The following is a 15,804-nucleotide window of genomic DNA, read 5'->3' as shown; positions in this document are numbered from 1 at the left end:
CGTCCCGCGAGGCGAAGACGCTCATCCGCCCCCGCGCACTCCTCTCCCACCCCCGCCGCCGCGCCTCCGGGACTCCCCGCGCGGTCAAACAGGCCGCTAGACAACGGGGGCCAGTTTGCCCGCACACCGCTAGCCTCCATCTCTGTTGCTCGGGGTTACGTCAGGGCAGATGGGCCTGGGGGACGCGGCCCTCGAGAGGCTGGGAAGCTGAAGGGGCAGCGTCCCAGAGCCCACGGGCACCGCCGGGTGGGCGGGCCCAGGTGGGCCCCCGGACCCTCCCCTCCAGCATCTCCGCGAACCCGCACGCACCCCGGGGCCGTCGGCGGTTCCCGGATCTATATTTTCTCCTCATTAGGAGCTGGAGTTCGCTTTTGCATCTTAATGAAGAGCTGAGAGCGAGCGGGCGCTCGGAGGCCGGTGCGATGGGAGTTACACGTGAACACCCGCCTCGGAGTTGAACCTCCCCTCGTCCGTTCCGGCCGCCAGCCCCGAACCGTGCTCCTCTCTTCATTTATTTATTTTCCTAAATAAAAACATAAATCGTGTGCGGCACGCACCGAAGGGCGGGGGAGGAGAAGCCCGGCTCGACAGATGCGAGCATCTGGCCGCAGCATTCATTAGACACAAAATGGCTCCGCTTTGGAGCTTCCTTTCCCCCTCCCCCTTCTCTGCCCTCCCCCCTACGTCACGGGTGGGCGCACCCGCTTCCCACCCGCCCCGCCCCATTCTCTCCCCTGTCCCCACGTGGGGGCCGCCGACCCCTCCCCCGATCAAGGCCCGGAAGGCCAATCAGAGACGGCTGATGGGACTCTCTGTTACCGATTGGTGAAGCTGCCGAGCGCTGTCAGTCCGAGACCAAGGCTGTCAGTCAAAACCACGCGGGGTGGGGGAGCGCTGACAAATGCCGAGGCTTCTGAGCCTCCCGCTTGCAAATAGTGCTTGGAATGGCTGCTTAATTAGCTTTGAATGGCTTTTCCTTCCAGCTCAAACAATCTGTCACTACCATGTGGTATAAAGGAGCCATGCATAAAAAAGTAAGCAGAGGCTAAATATCAATTTGATTTTGTGTATCAAAGGAATATTTTATTTTTCTCCCTAGTAATGAAACGTATCAATTTAAATAATAAAAGGTAAAAACACACACACACACACACACACACACACACACACACACACACACACCCCAAAGAAAAGAAAAAGGAAAAAAGCCAAACTCCACGGTTCTCCGACTCCTGTGCACGCCTGAAACAGGTAATTTCTACGGCCCACGTTCAGGAGGAAGCCTGAAGCTTCCCCCCACCCTCCCCCCACTTTTAAACTTGCATTAAGTGTTCTGTTGTTGTCGTCCAGAAGTCTAGAAGGAGTGATGGGGGAGGGGTGGCAATGTAAAAGGAGGTGGGGACGGGGAAGGGGGCAAACTTTAAAGGGAGCTCTTTGAAGCTGCTAATCAAAGTGGAGGGGGGCGGTTTAAGACCCCATAAACTGGGGCTCCCGCACCAGGTCTCGATTTGGGAGCTGGGAGGAGGGGGGGGGAGAGCGAGTGTGGGTCTCGCCCGGATTTATTAAACACAATGCCTTCAAGATGACCGGGACGCGGCCCCTGTTCCGGCCTTCCCCCTCTCCGCTCTCACTCGAGACCGGCTCCGACGGCGGCCGCCCGCAGTCGGCCGACGAGCCCGGGCCCTAGGTCAGGTCTACGCAGACCGTGGCCAGAAGAGACATCTCGGGTTTGGCGTCGCTCCTGCCCCGACGTCCACTCTCCTGGGGACCCCATGAGCAGAGCAGACTCAAGTCGAATTCACCTGTGAGCCCCAGCCCTACGGCCAGCGCCAGGCCTGAAACCTTGGAGGAGCCCGCGGGACGTGTGATCGACCTCGTTTTGCAGGGAGCCGGCTCCTCTGCAGGGCCCGACTGGACTACTCCGCCAGCCAGTCCGAAATGATAACGGCGCCCAAGCACTTTCTGTGTACAAGGCAGGACACTGCTACCCAGGCGAGAACTGTCTTCATCCTCACCTCACTCCTGAAGGAAGCTGCCTGGCTGGTAGTCCATTTTATAGAGTAAAAAAGAGAAGCCGAGAAAGTTCAGTAATTTGCCCCAAGCTGGACAGAGGTGTCAGGATTAGAGTCCAGGGCAGCGGGCTCATCAGCCAACTTCAGCGCCCCCTTTGCTAGCGCGAGCTGGACCGGCGCGAGCTTTTGCAAAAGGAAAGGCATTCATTCATTCATATTCACTCATTCATTCTGAGGGTCTGGTGATGAGGTCAGAGGCCCAGCTCCCCAGCCCCTGGCTTCCACTGGCTCTGCACCCAGCATCACTCCCAGCTCTGCTGGGCTGTCTGGGCCTCCTGCCTGAAGAGGAGCGGAGAGGTAAGCAACCAGGCCAGCACCCCTTTCAGCTCGCCACCGCTCTACCCCCCACCTTGCCACCCCACAAATTAGGAAAAACAAGGAGAAAAATATTTTTTTTATGCTCGAGAGAGAAAAGAAAAAACATGTATACAACACCCAGTCCAAAGCGCTTGACAATTATTTTTAAAGAAGGAGGGGAGTGGAGAGAGAGAGTTCAAACGTCTCTGTCTCCAGTTCTAATTGGAAACGTTTCAACTGTTTATGTTACAAGAAGTGTCAGGGTCATTTGCTACCGGAGAGCTGACTTTTCATTGGCTGCTTAATTGAGTACCTCGGAGTCCACCCCACGTGGGAGAGGAATTCCTGGCATAAAAAAAAATAAAAAAAAAAGTCACCCGGTGAGACAGAAAGTCCGGCCTGGATTTGCAGAGCGGAGGTTCCCCAGCCCCTCATTTGAGGTGCAGGGTGGTTGGTGGGTAGCTGTTTGCCAGCTTCAAGAGCTGCTTTTCTGGTTTTTAAAAAATAATTGTCAAACACTTTAGATAAAGTGTTAATATATGTTTTCTCCCTTTCCCAGCAATCAAAGGGTCTGACTGAGGTCAGCCACTGGGCTGTGGCCTCCTATTTGAGGAAGAGCTCAGTACCTTGGGTGGGTTTCAGATCGCTCCCTATCATCCCTCCCCCACCCCACCCCCCGCCCCCCAGCCTCCACTGGCTTTGATTTTCTAAAGGTCTGTTGTTGGGACTGCCCAAAGGGAAGAGAAATCTTTCTCTCCCCTCTCCCCTTTGGTTGATTCTGTAAGGCTCCTCTGATGGTTGGCCCTTGACTCCATTGCTAGGGCAGTTCTGTCCCCCCACCTTCAACACACCTACCCCCCACCCAGTCATCCCCAGCCTTCTTCCACAAGTGAGCACCTCACCACAGAGAGAAAGGAAAGGGAATTTTTATTTATTTAACATACTCTTACATAGTGCTTAACTCTGTCCCAGACACTGTTCTAAGCACTTGACAAATATTAACACACTTAATCCTCTCACAGTGAATGAAGTGGGTACTATCAGTATCACCCCTATTTTACAGAGGGGGCAATTGACATGCAGTGGTACAATGACTTGCCCAGAGTCACTTCAGTGGCTGATGGACTTGAACCCAGGCAATCTGGCTCCAAAGTCTTCAGCCCCTGCACTCTACTGTGCAAGCTTGGCTTTCCTGGGAATGGAGATCAGGGCTGCAGGACAGACCACAGGAAACTGGAGGGGCTCCAGGAAGCCCCAGAGGGAGCTCATCCTGCAATCACCTCTTTTCAGGGAAGGGAACTGAGTTCTGAGAGGCTGGGGAACTTCCCAGGTCTCCTTACCCCTCTTCCAATTCTCTGGCTGGTCCCAGCTATGTGACCTTGGGGGACTTATTTAATCTTGCTAAGCCTCCATTTCCTCATCTGTAAAGTGGAGATAACAATCCTGTCCACCTCAGAGGATTATTTTGAGGACTGATGGAGATAATGCATGCAATGTACTTAGTACAGAACCTGGCACATTAAGTGATCAATAACAGTTAGCCATGTTGGTCATGATGATGATGATGATGCAGAACCATCAGACGATTCAACTCCTTGCACATTTTGTGGGTGCCTGCAGAGATGAGGAAGGTCTAATGTCCCAGCCCTTGCAGGGAATAATCCAGGCAGTAGCCAAGCCCTGGTGGGAACACCCAGCTCGCTGGAGCCCCTCCTGAGGTCATCAGGCCTTCCCCTCCCTCTCTGGAATTCCCATTCTTTATCGTGGTCCTCAGATGACCTTGGACATCCATACTGCCCAAGGACCCTTGAGGTGTGTATGGGAGGGGAAGGGCAGAAGGGAGGGGGCAGTTCAAAGCTAAGCCTTGGAGGGCTTGGAGGGGTGAGGGGTTCTGGAGGCAGAGAAGTCCGACTAAACAGCAGTGGAGTCCATAGCATTTCTGAGAAGACAAGCCACAACAATGAAGTATATGAGTATAAAGTAGTCTGGCTCTGAGGGAGAACAGGAATTGTGAAGGGGGCGTTCTCTGAGGGCTCCCTGGAAGGGTGGAGCTTGAGCTCAGTCAAGAAGGATGGACAGAAGTGCCAGTGGGTAAAGGGGACCAGGCTGAACAAAGACTTGTAACAGAAACCTTTCCCCCTCAGCCTGCGCCAGGGTGCTTTCTGCTGCCTTGGATCCTTTCTGTGTTTTGCCACCTGACAACGTGCTTTGGCTCCCTTCCTTAAGACGCCTGCCCTCATCCCAACTTCTATTTCAGACTCCAGTGAAATCTGTCTCTAAAGTCTCCTAAGGTCAGGAGAGAGGAATCCACTCATTAGTACTGTGTGGCAGCCCCAGCCTGGGCATCAGGAGGCCTGAGGATCTGCAAGATCCTGGGCAAGAGACCCTGAAACTCTCAGGGTCTCGGTTTCCAGATCTGTAGAATGGGAACAGTGACACTTGATTGCTTACCTGGCAAGAATTTACAGAAAGCCTACTCTGTGTAAGACCTCTTTGGAGGTACCAAAATCTAAGGGATGCCTTTGCCTTTGGAACATACACAAGGCAGGACAACCCCTAATTCCGGGCTGTATGTAGGCCCTAAGAACCAAAGAGAGTCTATGCAGGGAAGCAGTATTGGGTAGAAGGGTGGAGGTTGACAGTCAGGGAAGCTGCCTACAGAGGGTGGCCTTCAGTGTGGCTAAGTGGAGAGGAAGGGGAGAGTTCCAGACTGGGGCAAAGGTGCCGAGCCGGGACGTTCTAAAGAATGCTGGGGATGGTTTGCTTGGCTGGTGGCCCAACTAGCAGAGGAGGCCACCACCTCTCTCCCAAAAGCTAAGGAAGCATGGCAGTAATTTAATGAGCCCCTCATGTCTACCTGGGACTTTGTGCTGAGTAGGCATGGAATGTGTTTGTTCACCTGTCTTTAGCAGAAGCTTAAGTCTGGAAACATTCTCCCAGCATTCCATCCAAAGCCGAGCTCCACTGCATCCCGCTGTTCCCAAGGCGCACTTTGCTGACCTCCACTGACTAAGGGCGCAGGGTTTCTATGCCTCACGCCGGAACCGGGTAAATATTTATCGAAGTGATTGGGCGTCCTAATTAAGAGATTTGTGCCATTTCTTTCTTTCCTTTTTAAGGATTCAAAGAGGAGGCTTAGGAGATTAAGAAATATTTTGCTGGTATTAATGCATCCAGCTTCACAAGGGTGAGGCCCATGCCGCAAGAATTATCCAGGCCAGCAAGCAGAGGGGAGTGCTCTGGGTCAGGCTGGACGATTAAGGGGGGACTGTCACCAAGCACACTTGGTCTTTGATGGTGGGTGCAGGTTGGGCGAGGAGAGAGGAGAGGATCTGTATTTGCCTCACAGCTTTGATTTTCACTTCCAAATCTGCTCTCAGCTTTATATCCTTTTAGTAAATGAATTGATAAAAGTCTGTTTGTCGCATACAGGCAATAACAGTGAAGAGTTTGTTTATCCAGTGTGCTCACGTATACTAGTGGTTCTCAACCAGGAGGGATTTTGTTCCTAAGGGGATGTTGGCACTATCTGGGGACATTTTTGGTTGTCACAATTGTGGGTTGTGGTGCTACTGGCATCTAGTGAGTACAGGCCAAGGATGCCTCTAAACCTCCTACAGTGCACAGAACAACCCCACAGCAAAGAATGATCCAGTCCCAGATGTGCATGGCACTGAGCTCCAGGAGCCCTGACAAACCTGTCTCACCTAACCTTAACAAGCAGGGGATCTCTTTCTGTTCCTGTTTTGCAGGTGAGCAAACTGAGATACAGAAAGGTATCACTTGTCTAGGATGTGAAGAAGTGGTTGTTGAACTCAGACCCTCTATCTTCAAACACGGGATCAGGGTCTTTGGACCCCTTTTCTTCTCTTTTCTCTATTTTCAGAGAATAGAGCTCTACCAGAAGGTAATTAGAACCAACTAGCTCTGGCATCCTCCCTTGTGTAGACTTTAAGCCATTTTAAAGGTTGCCCTACAAATTAGCAATTATGTAGTTGTTCAGATAAATTCTCTCTATGAAGGGCTGGCTCTAGACAAGGTCCTGGGATTTTCTGGTAGCTCCTCCAAGTGAGGACATTAAGCCTGGCCCCTCTGGGCATCTGTATTACACTGGGAAATAGTCAGGAAAGTAGCTGTTGGCCCAGCTCTGAAAGACATCCAGGTGGAAGGCTAAATAGGATGAGGTTGTGTGGAGTTCGGTGGGGGAGGTGTGGCCCCGGAATGGCATATGTACACTTTGCCTTCTTTGGAGGTGCCTTTGCTGGAATGAAGGTCCTGCAGGAGGGACCCTGGGGCAACTTGAGAAGGGTGAGCTGGGGCAAGGCTGGGGGTACAGAGGGAAGAGAGTGACGGAGGCTGTGAAGGTCCAGGCTGCAGGTGGACCTGGAATTCTGGGAGCATGGAGAGATGGGGGCAGTAGAAGAGGGAGGGGCTTCTGATGTAAGAAAGAAGGAAATAAGGCTGATAGACCATTTCAGATTTTCATGCTGGAGTAGAGTTGCAAAAAAGACTCATTTTGAAAGTCTGGAGAACCAACTTGTTGTTTGACCACTAACCCACTGCAGAACATCTGCAGAAGGAGGCAAGGTACAAACAAAACGAAAGCCATGTGTTCAGCTTACAGCACTATCATATCTATGGACTCCTAAGCAAGACACAACATGTAGAGCAGGGAAATATCTCCATTTGATAGATGAAAAAAACTGACAATCAAGGAGAGAAAGTGGTTTGTACACCACCGCACAGTTGATAATGGTGAGTTTGACCAGAATTAGGCCTTCTGGCGTTGGAATAACCCAGTCACGTTTTTCAACTGTGCCCTAAGGCGGTCCTGGGAACTGTAGAAGTTGATGGGGCGGGAAGAAGATGGGGAAGTGGAGAGGGTGGACACAGGGATCCCCTCCCCCATTTCCGTTGGAAGCGCTACAGTTTTTATCTGTTTAATACGTTAGGTTCTACAAAATACTTTGGGGAAACAAAGAAGAGGTTCTGGAACTAAATAAGAAGTTTTAGAATCACGAAACTACGTGATATCTGTCCAGACATTCTCAGCTGTGACTACAGGATTTCCTCCCACTTAGGGAGAAGGGCTCCAGAAACCCCATGTGCTGGGAGGGGCACTGGGAGGGGCACTGACGATGCCTCATAGCAGAAGGCCTTTTGCATTGTCTTCACACCTAGGGAGTCCTTAGTGATAATCTGGCTTCCCATTTGCGCCTGTGAAATGGCCTAATAGGAAAGGGAGACTCTGGGAGGCTGAGGGCCACTCTTAAACCCTCAGAGTGGGTTGGATGGCTCAAAGGGGAGAGCTGTAGATAATTCTGGGCCACCTCCCTCCCCATCACCCACCCCTGCCCTTTTATAGAGGACAGAAGGGAAACCCAGGGAGACCCAGTGATCTGCTCAAGTCACTCAGCTCAGGAGTGGGAGACCTGGGATTCCACCCCAGCCCTGTCCAGCTGCAGAGTCGGTGCTCATGAGCATTGAACTGCTCTACCCAGTACCACCCTGCCTCATCAACCCACCATTCCTTTGTGCTTGGAAAGTCACAGTGAACTAATGCTCCACTGTCTGCTAAGCAAGGCCCTGGCACTTTCTGATACATCATCTTATGTGTTACCTTGGCCCCCAGCACTCATCATGCGTTCCAACTTCCTTACTAGGCACCTTCCTATACTGCAGAGGCTGACAGCTAAACATCACACTTTTAGACTCCTTCATTGCAAGGGCCCTGAACAAAAATACAGTTCAACAATTAGATGCTCTCAAGCAAGATAGGAAAGCAGCAGTATGGCAGAGACCATCTCTGGCTACCCCAATCGTTTCTGAATGGTGATGTGTTTGTAAAGATGGTGGTTTTTTCTGCACCCCTGTTCCAGTATCTAATCACTAGCTTCTTAAGTGTCAAGGGTAAGTTGTGATGGGTAGTGCAGCTTTCTAAGCTCTGACTCTTGGTAACAGCAGGTATTCGTCAAGTCAGAGATGCTAGAGGTGGCCATCTATTTCCCCATCCTCCTGACTGTGCCAGGCAGCCCTCCCGCCAAGGCTCCTAGAGGAAAGCATGGGGGAAAAACCTTCATGACATTGGATTTGGCAGTGATTTATTGGATGTGACACCAAAAGCACAGGCAATAAACACAAAAATAGGCAAATGGGACTATATCAAACTTAAAACTTCTGTGTGTCAAAGGAAGCAATCAACAGAGTGAAAGGCAGCCTACAGAGTGGCAGAAAATATTTGCAAATCATATATCTGATGAGGGGATAATATCCAGATTATATAAAGAACTCCCACAGGTAAACAACAAAAAAATAGATAACTGGATTTAAAAATGGGCAAAGGACTTGAATAGGCATTTCTCCAAAGAAGATATACAGATGGCCAACAAGCACAGGAAAAGATGTTCAACATCACTAGTCATTAGAGAAATGCAAACCAAAACCACAATGATATAACACCTCAACCTCATTAGGATGACCATTATATTAAAAAAAGAAAATAACAAGTGTTAGTGATGATGTGGTAAAATTCGAACCCTTGTGCACTGTTGGGAGTGTTAAATGGTGTAGCCACTATTGGAAATAGTATGGAGGCTCTTCAAAAAGTTAAAAATAGAATTACCATAGGATCCAGCAGTTCCACTTCTGGGTATACACCTAAAAACCACTGAAAGCAGGATCTTGAAGAGGTATTTGCACACCTGTATTCATTGCAGCATTATTCACAATAGCCAAGAGGTGCAAGCAAACCAAGTGTCTATCTATGGATGAATGGATAAACAGAATGTGACATATACATACAATGGAATATTACTCAATTTTAAGAAAGAAGGAAATTCTGCCATGTGCTACAATATGGGTAAAACTTGAGGACATTATGCTGAACGAAACAAGCCAGTCATGAAAAGACAAACACTGTATGATCCCACTTACTTAATGTATGTAAAGTAGTCAAATTCATAGAAACAGAAAGTAAAAAGGGTGGTTGCCAGGAGCTGGGGGGAGGGGAAATGGGTACTGAGTTTTAGTTTTGCAAGATGAAAAAAATTCTAGAGGTCTGTTGCACAACAATGAGCATTTAGTTAACACTGTTGAACTGTACACTTAAAAACGGTTAAGACGGTAAATTTTATGTCCTGTGCTTTTTACCATAATTGAAAAAAAAAAAAAGAGGCAGCCCCTCTGGCAGACAAGTTCTGTGGAGTTCTAGGTATGATTCCCAGAGGCCCAGCCCCAGCCCTCTGCTCTAGCCCTTCCAGTGGTATCTCAGATCCCAATTCCTTCCAATGAATGCTGTCTGTGTCACATCGCTAAAGTGGCTTCTGTTTCCCGCACCCGACTCCTGGCTGGTACCCTCCTACTTCTTCCGGCCAACCCCCTGACTGTGCCAATCTCAGCCTGACTTGGGCTTTTGGGGTGTTTTGTCTTTCCTTGCTGTTTAACTGTTTCACAAGAATAATGATATTGAAAATAACAATGACTCAGGGCCATCAAGCCTGAGCATAAACAGATGAATTCATGCAACCTAGTGGAGGGTACATTCTTCTGTTCAGAGCCCAAGTGCTCTTGGAAGACAGATGTGGGTTGATATTCTGATTCTTCTGCTTTTCTTTTTTTTTTTTGCTGTGGAACCTTGGGCAAAACACTTGTTTTTGCTAAGCCTCCGTTTCCTCATCTGTAGAATGGGGATATTAATGGTGCCTTCCTGACAGGGTGGTTGTGAGAATTAAGTGGGGTAACATGGGCTGGCAGCAAGCTTTCAATGACTGTTAGTGATTCTGAATGAATGAGGGCACGTCAACTGTTTTGTCTCAATGTGTTCAGACCCCTTAGCCTCTTTATCTAAATCCAAACTTAGATGCTTTTCTACTAGAGCTAGATCCTCTGCTCCCGGAACTTAAATATGTCTCACATTAGTGGGAGACATGAAAAGAGGGGAAGCTGGGGACTCAGAGGCCCAAATGCTGGAGGTCAATGTTAATCAGAGGGCCCCTGGAGTCCTTGCAAAGGGAAAATGCAAGTGGGGGTGGGTTTTCAGTGGGTAACAGATGGGTGTGTGGGGGGGGGTGGGTGAGATGGGATTGGGGACTTGCTCATCCAGAGCTAGCAAGAGCCTGACATGGATGCAGCCCCTGCCCACCTGCCTGCAGCCTTCCACCCTACAAAGGCCAAATCCAGACAGACACTGGGAACCAGAGCCAGGTGGCCTCCACAGTTGGCAGTGCAGGGAGCCCCTTTTAGCCAATGAGGAGCATGCCCTCTCCAACCCAATTAACTGCAGCCTCATAACGCCTAACTAAGACAAGAATGAGGCCAGACCTAGAGAGAGGAAGGCCAAAGCCTCCACAACTGTGACTAGGGGATCTGGGCTGGAGAGAGTCTTTAGAAGCCCCGTGTTATGCTGTTGGTTGGGACCTGCAGAATTGAAGGTTAGAGCAGATTTGGCTGTCAACACAGAGGGGGGAACTGTGAACAGAGTCACCCCCCCCCTCCCCCCAGATGGTAAGTCAACAGGACTGACTTTGGAAAGGGCTCTCAAAAAGGAGCCGAGGGAGACTGGAAGAGCAGGTAACTCGGAGCTGGATGGTTGATGGCCTTGGAGGCCAGGCTAAGTGACCCGGCCTTTATTTGGGGGATGCTAAAATCATCAACTACTAGGTGTCAGGCCCACACTAAGCTGTTTACACAATTGTCTCCTCAAACTATATAACCATCGGGTCATGGTTGCAGGGGTGGGCTACGGCCCAGACTCCCCCGAGGACAGAGGCCCCAGGCCCCAGCTGCAGGGAGTATTGGGAGCTTCCAGAACTGCCCTCAGCAGAGGAAAGCCCCCTTGCCCAAGGTCACACTCCTGCCCCACCTGGGAAAGCCAGAATCCAGTGACCGGTGGGCTGTGGGAGTGTAAAAGCCCAGAGCCCTAGCCTCAGTTTGGGTAGCTCCGAAAGGCCACCCAGCTCCAGAGCATCCCTGCAGGTTGGCTGAGACCTCTGTGTGACAGTGTCACAGCCCTCTGCCATCTAGCTCTGCCCCTTCCTGATGCCCTCGCTGCTCATATTGACCCTGAGAACACCCCTCAGTAAAACTCCTGCATTGGAACATTCTCCACTTTACAGTTGTCAGATGTAGCAAGTAAAAATGCAGGATACCCACTGAAATTTGAATTTTGGTTAAACAAATAATTTTTTTTTTAGTATAAGTATATCCCCAATATTACACAGGACATATGCTAAACAAAAACCCTTCGTTTATCTGAAATTCAAATTTAACTGGGCATCCTGTGTTTGATCTGGCAACCCTGGTCCATCTCAGAGTCCTTTCTTGGGCGAATCTGACCTATAACAAAGCCGGTGAAGTGGTACTCTCATTGCCCCTTTTTAGAAACAAAACAAGCCTGCAAGGAATTACAGTCACACACGTAACCCTGGTTATTACCCTAGGGTGACCACAAAAGCAGTGCACTTGGGAGCTGGAGCCGCTGGATTGGGCTGGGGGTGCAGAAACTCCTCAGCCCTTTTCAAAGCACCACCTCTAACTGGGCCTGCAGCTCTGGAGGAGATGGTTCCTCCCCGGGTTTTCCAGCGAGCCTTGCCAGGGCAGAGCTGAACAACCCGGGAAGAACATTTTAATCAGCCACCCTGTCTCAGCCTCTCTTGGCCTTTGCTTTCATTGTCAGAATCTGTGTCAATAGCTGGAAATCCAGGCAGCAGCACAAGTAGGCTCTGCTCTTTCCTAAGCAGAAATCTCACAAAGGGCAGGGCTCCCCTCTTTACAAGGAAAACAAACAGGTCTCCAGGCTCCCAGGGGGTGGGGGTAGGCTTGGGGGAGGGGCTGTGGGCAGGCAGCTGGCTCAGCCCGGCCCATGCTTCCCAGTTCCATCTGGCAGATCCTGCGGCCTGGCCTGCGGGGGGCGGGGCGGGGCCGGGGGGCCTCGGCAGGCTTCCCCTCTCCTCTAGAGAGTGCGGCTGGCTCAAGACTCTGAATCGCTCAGCTGGGCCACTGGGCTCAGCAATTCCACTCCATCCCTCCCTAGGAGCCAGTGTGACCTCAAAACGCTCCCACGGCACCGTTAGGTGGTATAGATCACACCTCTGTCCTTCGCTCTTGGGTTCCTTCTACCTGAATGCCCTTTCTTCTCTGTTTGAGCTCATGGAATCCCACCCACTCTTTAAGGCCTTTTCTTTACTGTTTCCCCCTCACCTGCCGAACCCCCTTGGTCAGAATGAGTCACTACCCCTGCCCTATGGTTAGTTGGGCAAGTGTGGGTCTCTGCCCCTAGGCTGTGAGCATCACCTGACCTTTGTACAGTGATGTCCAGTGTATAAGGTCATTTTCACATTCTTGCTCCCTTGCAGCTCTCTTGGATAGAGATCACAGTCCCCATGCTAAAGATGATGCAATAGAAGCCTGGAAGGTTTCCTGGTGTGCCCGTGGCCAGGGAGCTAATAATTGCAGAACAGGACTCAACTACCCAGATCTTCTTGGTCACATGCCATTGCTATTTACATTAAAGGCTGGAGTTATGAACTTATATGCTAACAGCACTTAGCTCCGTGGGTAGGCACATAGTAGGAGCTCATTAAATGCTGAATGAAATGCCACGAATCAGAGAGTTTGCAAAAATATCAGGGAGGGGGTCATTTGGAGATGTCTAATGGCTTTCAATAATGCTGAGAAAAATCCCTTCCTCTGCTCTCTCTCCCCACCCCCATGCCTGCCAGTCTCCCAGTAGAGTGTGGGGTTGCTAGGGCAGGAGTTCCACTTCCTGTTCTGCCCCCTTCCTCTTTAACTGGAATGCTGGGGCCGGTGACGGGGAGGTCAGCCTCCGGGGCGTGCAGTAGGAAGCTACCATCGTTGTGCCACTGATGGTAACACCAAGAGGAACTGGGATTGGGGCCCATGCAGGCCGGGGAAGGGGGGGTGTGGAGGTACTTTCCACTCCTGGGGTGGCCCCAGCATCACCAGCCTACCTGGGAAAAAGCAGGTCTGGAATCTCCCACCTCCCATGGACCACTTGCACGGCTGCCCCTGAGGACAGGGTCTGGGGAAGGGCTTCCGCCCCAAATCTTTCCTGTGAACAGCTCTCTCAGGGAATCATGATGGTGCCACCTCCCAAGTACATCCTCCACTGCCATCTCTGCCTCTTCCGGGCTTAGGTGGAGTCGGGGGCAAAGGAGGAGAGAAGGTGTACCAGGCAGAAGAGCAGGACTTGTGTACCAAGTCCTGGATGCTCAAGAAAGAGTAGATGCAGGTGGTCTGGCTCAGCTGAGAAGGCCGCGGGCAAGGGTGCAGAGGCAGAAGAGATAGGATGCTGGCAGCCTGGGGCGCCACGCCAGGGAGTTTGGGAATCCTCCTGAGGATGGGAGGAAGCCACAGGATGACCGTTACTGGGGAGGGCCATGACTAGGTTGACAGTTTAGAATGATCCCTCTAGAAGTCACACAAGGATGGGTGGGGGGAGGGGGGAAAGCAAGATAGGCAGTGATGGCAACAGTCTAGCCCCGGGGTGATTTTTCTGGGGCCACTCCAAGTAGTGGGAAGAGTCGGACTGCGGGGTCTGGCAGCACAGGGTGTGAATCCTTGGGAAGTGGCTCATCCGAGCTCACACACCAGCTGGCTGTGTGACTTTGGGCAAGTCACTTAACGTCTCAGAGTCTCAATTTGTTCTTCTGTAAGGACGCCTGTCTCCCAGGGAGATCCTAAAGTTGAAAAAAAAAAAAAAGGCGATACAAATTAAGAGGGTCTGGGGGCAGGAGAGACATGAACTGTACTTAAGCCTCCAACTAGGGGAGGTTCAAGATGAAAACGGCACAGTCTAAAATTGCCGGGTTCAGAACGAGGACTCTGGCACTGACGGTGCTGGGTTTGAATACTGGCTCCATTACTTAGTAGTATGCAGTTGGGGTCTAGCCACTTCATTTCTCTGAGCCTCCTCTTTAGCACCTGTAAACTGGGCGTAATAATATCTGCCTGACAAGGTTCTGGGGGCAGGAACCCGTGAGATGATTCCCAGCACCCAGAACACTGCGAGTGTTCCAAAGATGGGAATGCTTGTCACTATCATCATTATTATTATCATCATCCTTAGAGGAATAGAATCAAAACTATTTTTTCTTTTGACTTTTCGTTATCGACATGCTGTATATACAGTAATTATTTTAATAATGAAAAAACTAACTCATCAAGAAAATGAGAAGACAAGCCACAGACTAGGAGAAATCGTTTGCAAGAGACATATCTGATAAAGGAATGTTATCCAAAGTATACAAAGAATTCTTAAAACTCAACGATAAGAAAATTAACAACCCAATTAAAAAATAGACAAAAGGTCTGAACAGACATTTCACCAAAGAAGATATTCAAATGGCAAGTAAGCATATAAAAAGACGCTCCACATCATATGTCACTAGGGAAATACAAATTAAAACGACAATAAGACCACTATATACCTATTAAGTGGCCAAATTACAAGCACTGATGACACCAAATGCTGGTGAGAATGAGAAGGAATAGGAACTCTCATTCATTGCTGGTGGGAATGCAAAATGGTACAGTCACTCTGGAAAACAGTTTAGTTTGGAAAACTAAACATATTCTTACCGTACAATCCAGCAGTTGCACTCCATGTTATTTACCCAGAGGAGACGAAAACTTATGTCCCTACAAAAACCTTCACGTGGATGTCTGTAGCAGCCTTATTCATAATTGCCAAAACTTGGAAGCAACCAAGATGTCCTTCAGCAAGTGAAAGGATAAAGAAACTGTGGTACATCCAGACAATGGGATATTTTTCAGCACTAAAAAGAAATGAGCTATCAAGCCAGGAAAAGGCATGGAGGAAACTTACATGCTTATTACCAAGTGAAAGAAGCCAGTCTGAAAAGGCTACGTACTATAGGATTCCAACTACATGACATTCTAGGAAAGGCAAAGAAGGACACAGTAAAAAGATCACTGGTTGCCAGGGGGAGGGAAGGATGAATAGGTGGTGCACAGAGGATTTTTAGGGCAGATTCAGCCTGGGAAAATTAGGATGGCCTAGGTGCAGTGTGCCTGGTGCAGGGTGATGGGTGGAGTGGGAAGTGAAGGCCCCCTGTCCTCAAGGCCCCATCACTCAGTCCTACCCTTTCCAAGCCTCCTCCCCCTGCTTCCTGTGAGTGGCCGATCCTCCTGGGTGCCTGAAGCTGGGGAGGCTCTCTGCCTACATGTCAGCACTTGGTCCCCCTCTGCCTTGCTCTAGCCTTCTCTAAAATGGGAATGGAGAGATGCCCCATAATCCAAGAGCTCTTGAGGCCAGGCCTTTCGAGGGGCACAAGTGGGGTCTCTACCTTACCTTTCCACCCTGCCCCCCAGCCTGGCTGCCCAGCTGGATCTCCTCATGCAGAAGGGATGTTGAAGCCACAGCTTGTATGTGATCTGGGTCCTGTCAGTGACACGA

Source organism: Physeter macrocephalus, unplaced genomic scaffold (genome assembly GCF_002837175.3).
Source record: "Physeter macrocephalus isolate SW-GA unplaced genomic scaffold, ASM283717v5 random_335, whole genome shotgun sequence".
NCBI lineage: Eukaryota > Metazoa > Chordata > Mammalia > Artiodactyla > Physeteridae > Physeter > Physeter macrocephalus.
The sequence above is the reverse complement of the archived record's forward strand: the minus strand, read 5'-3'. Positions refer to the sequence as shown.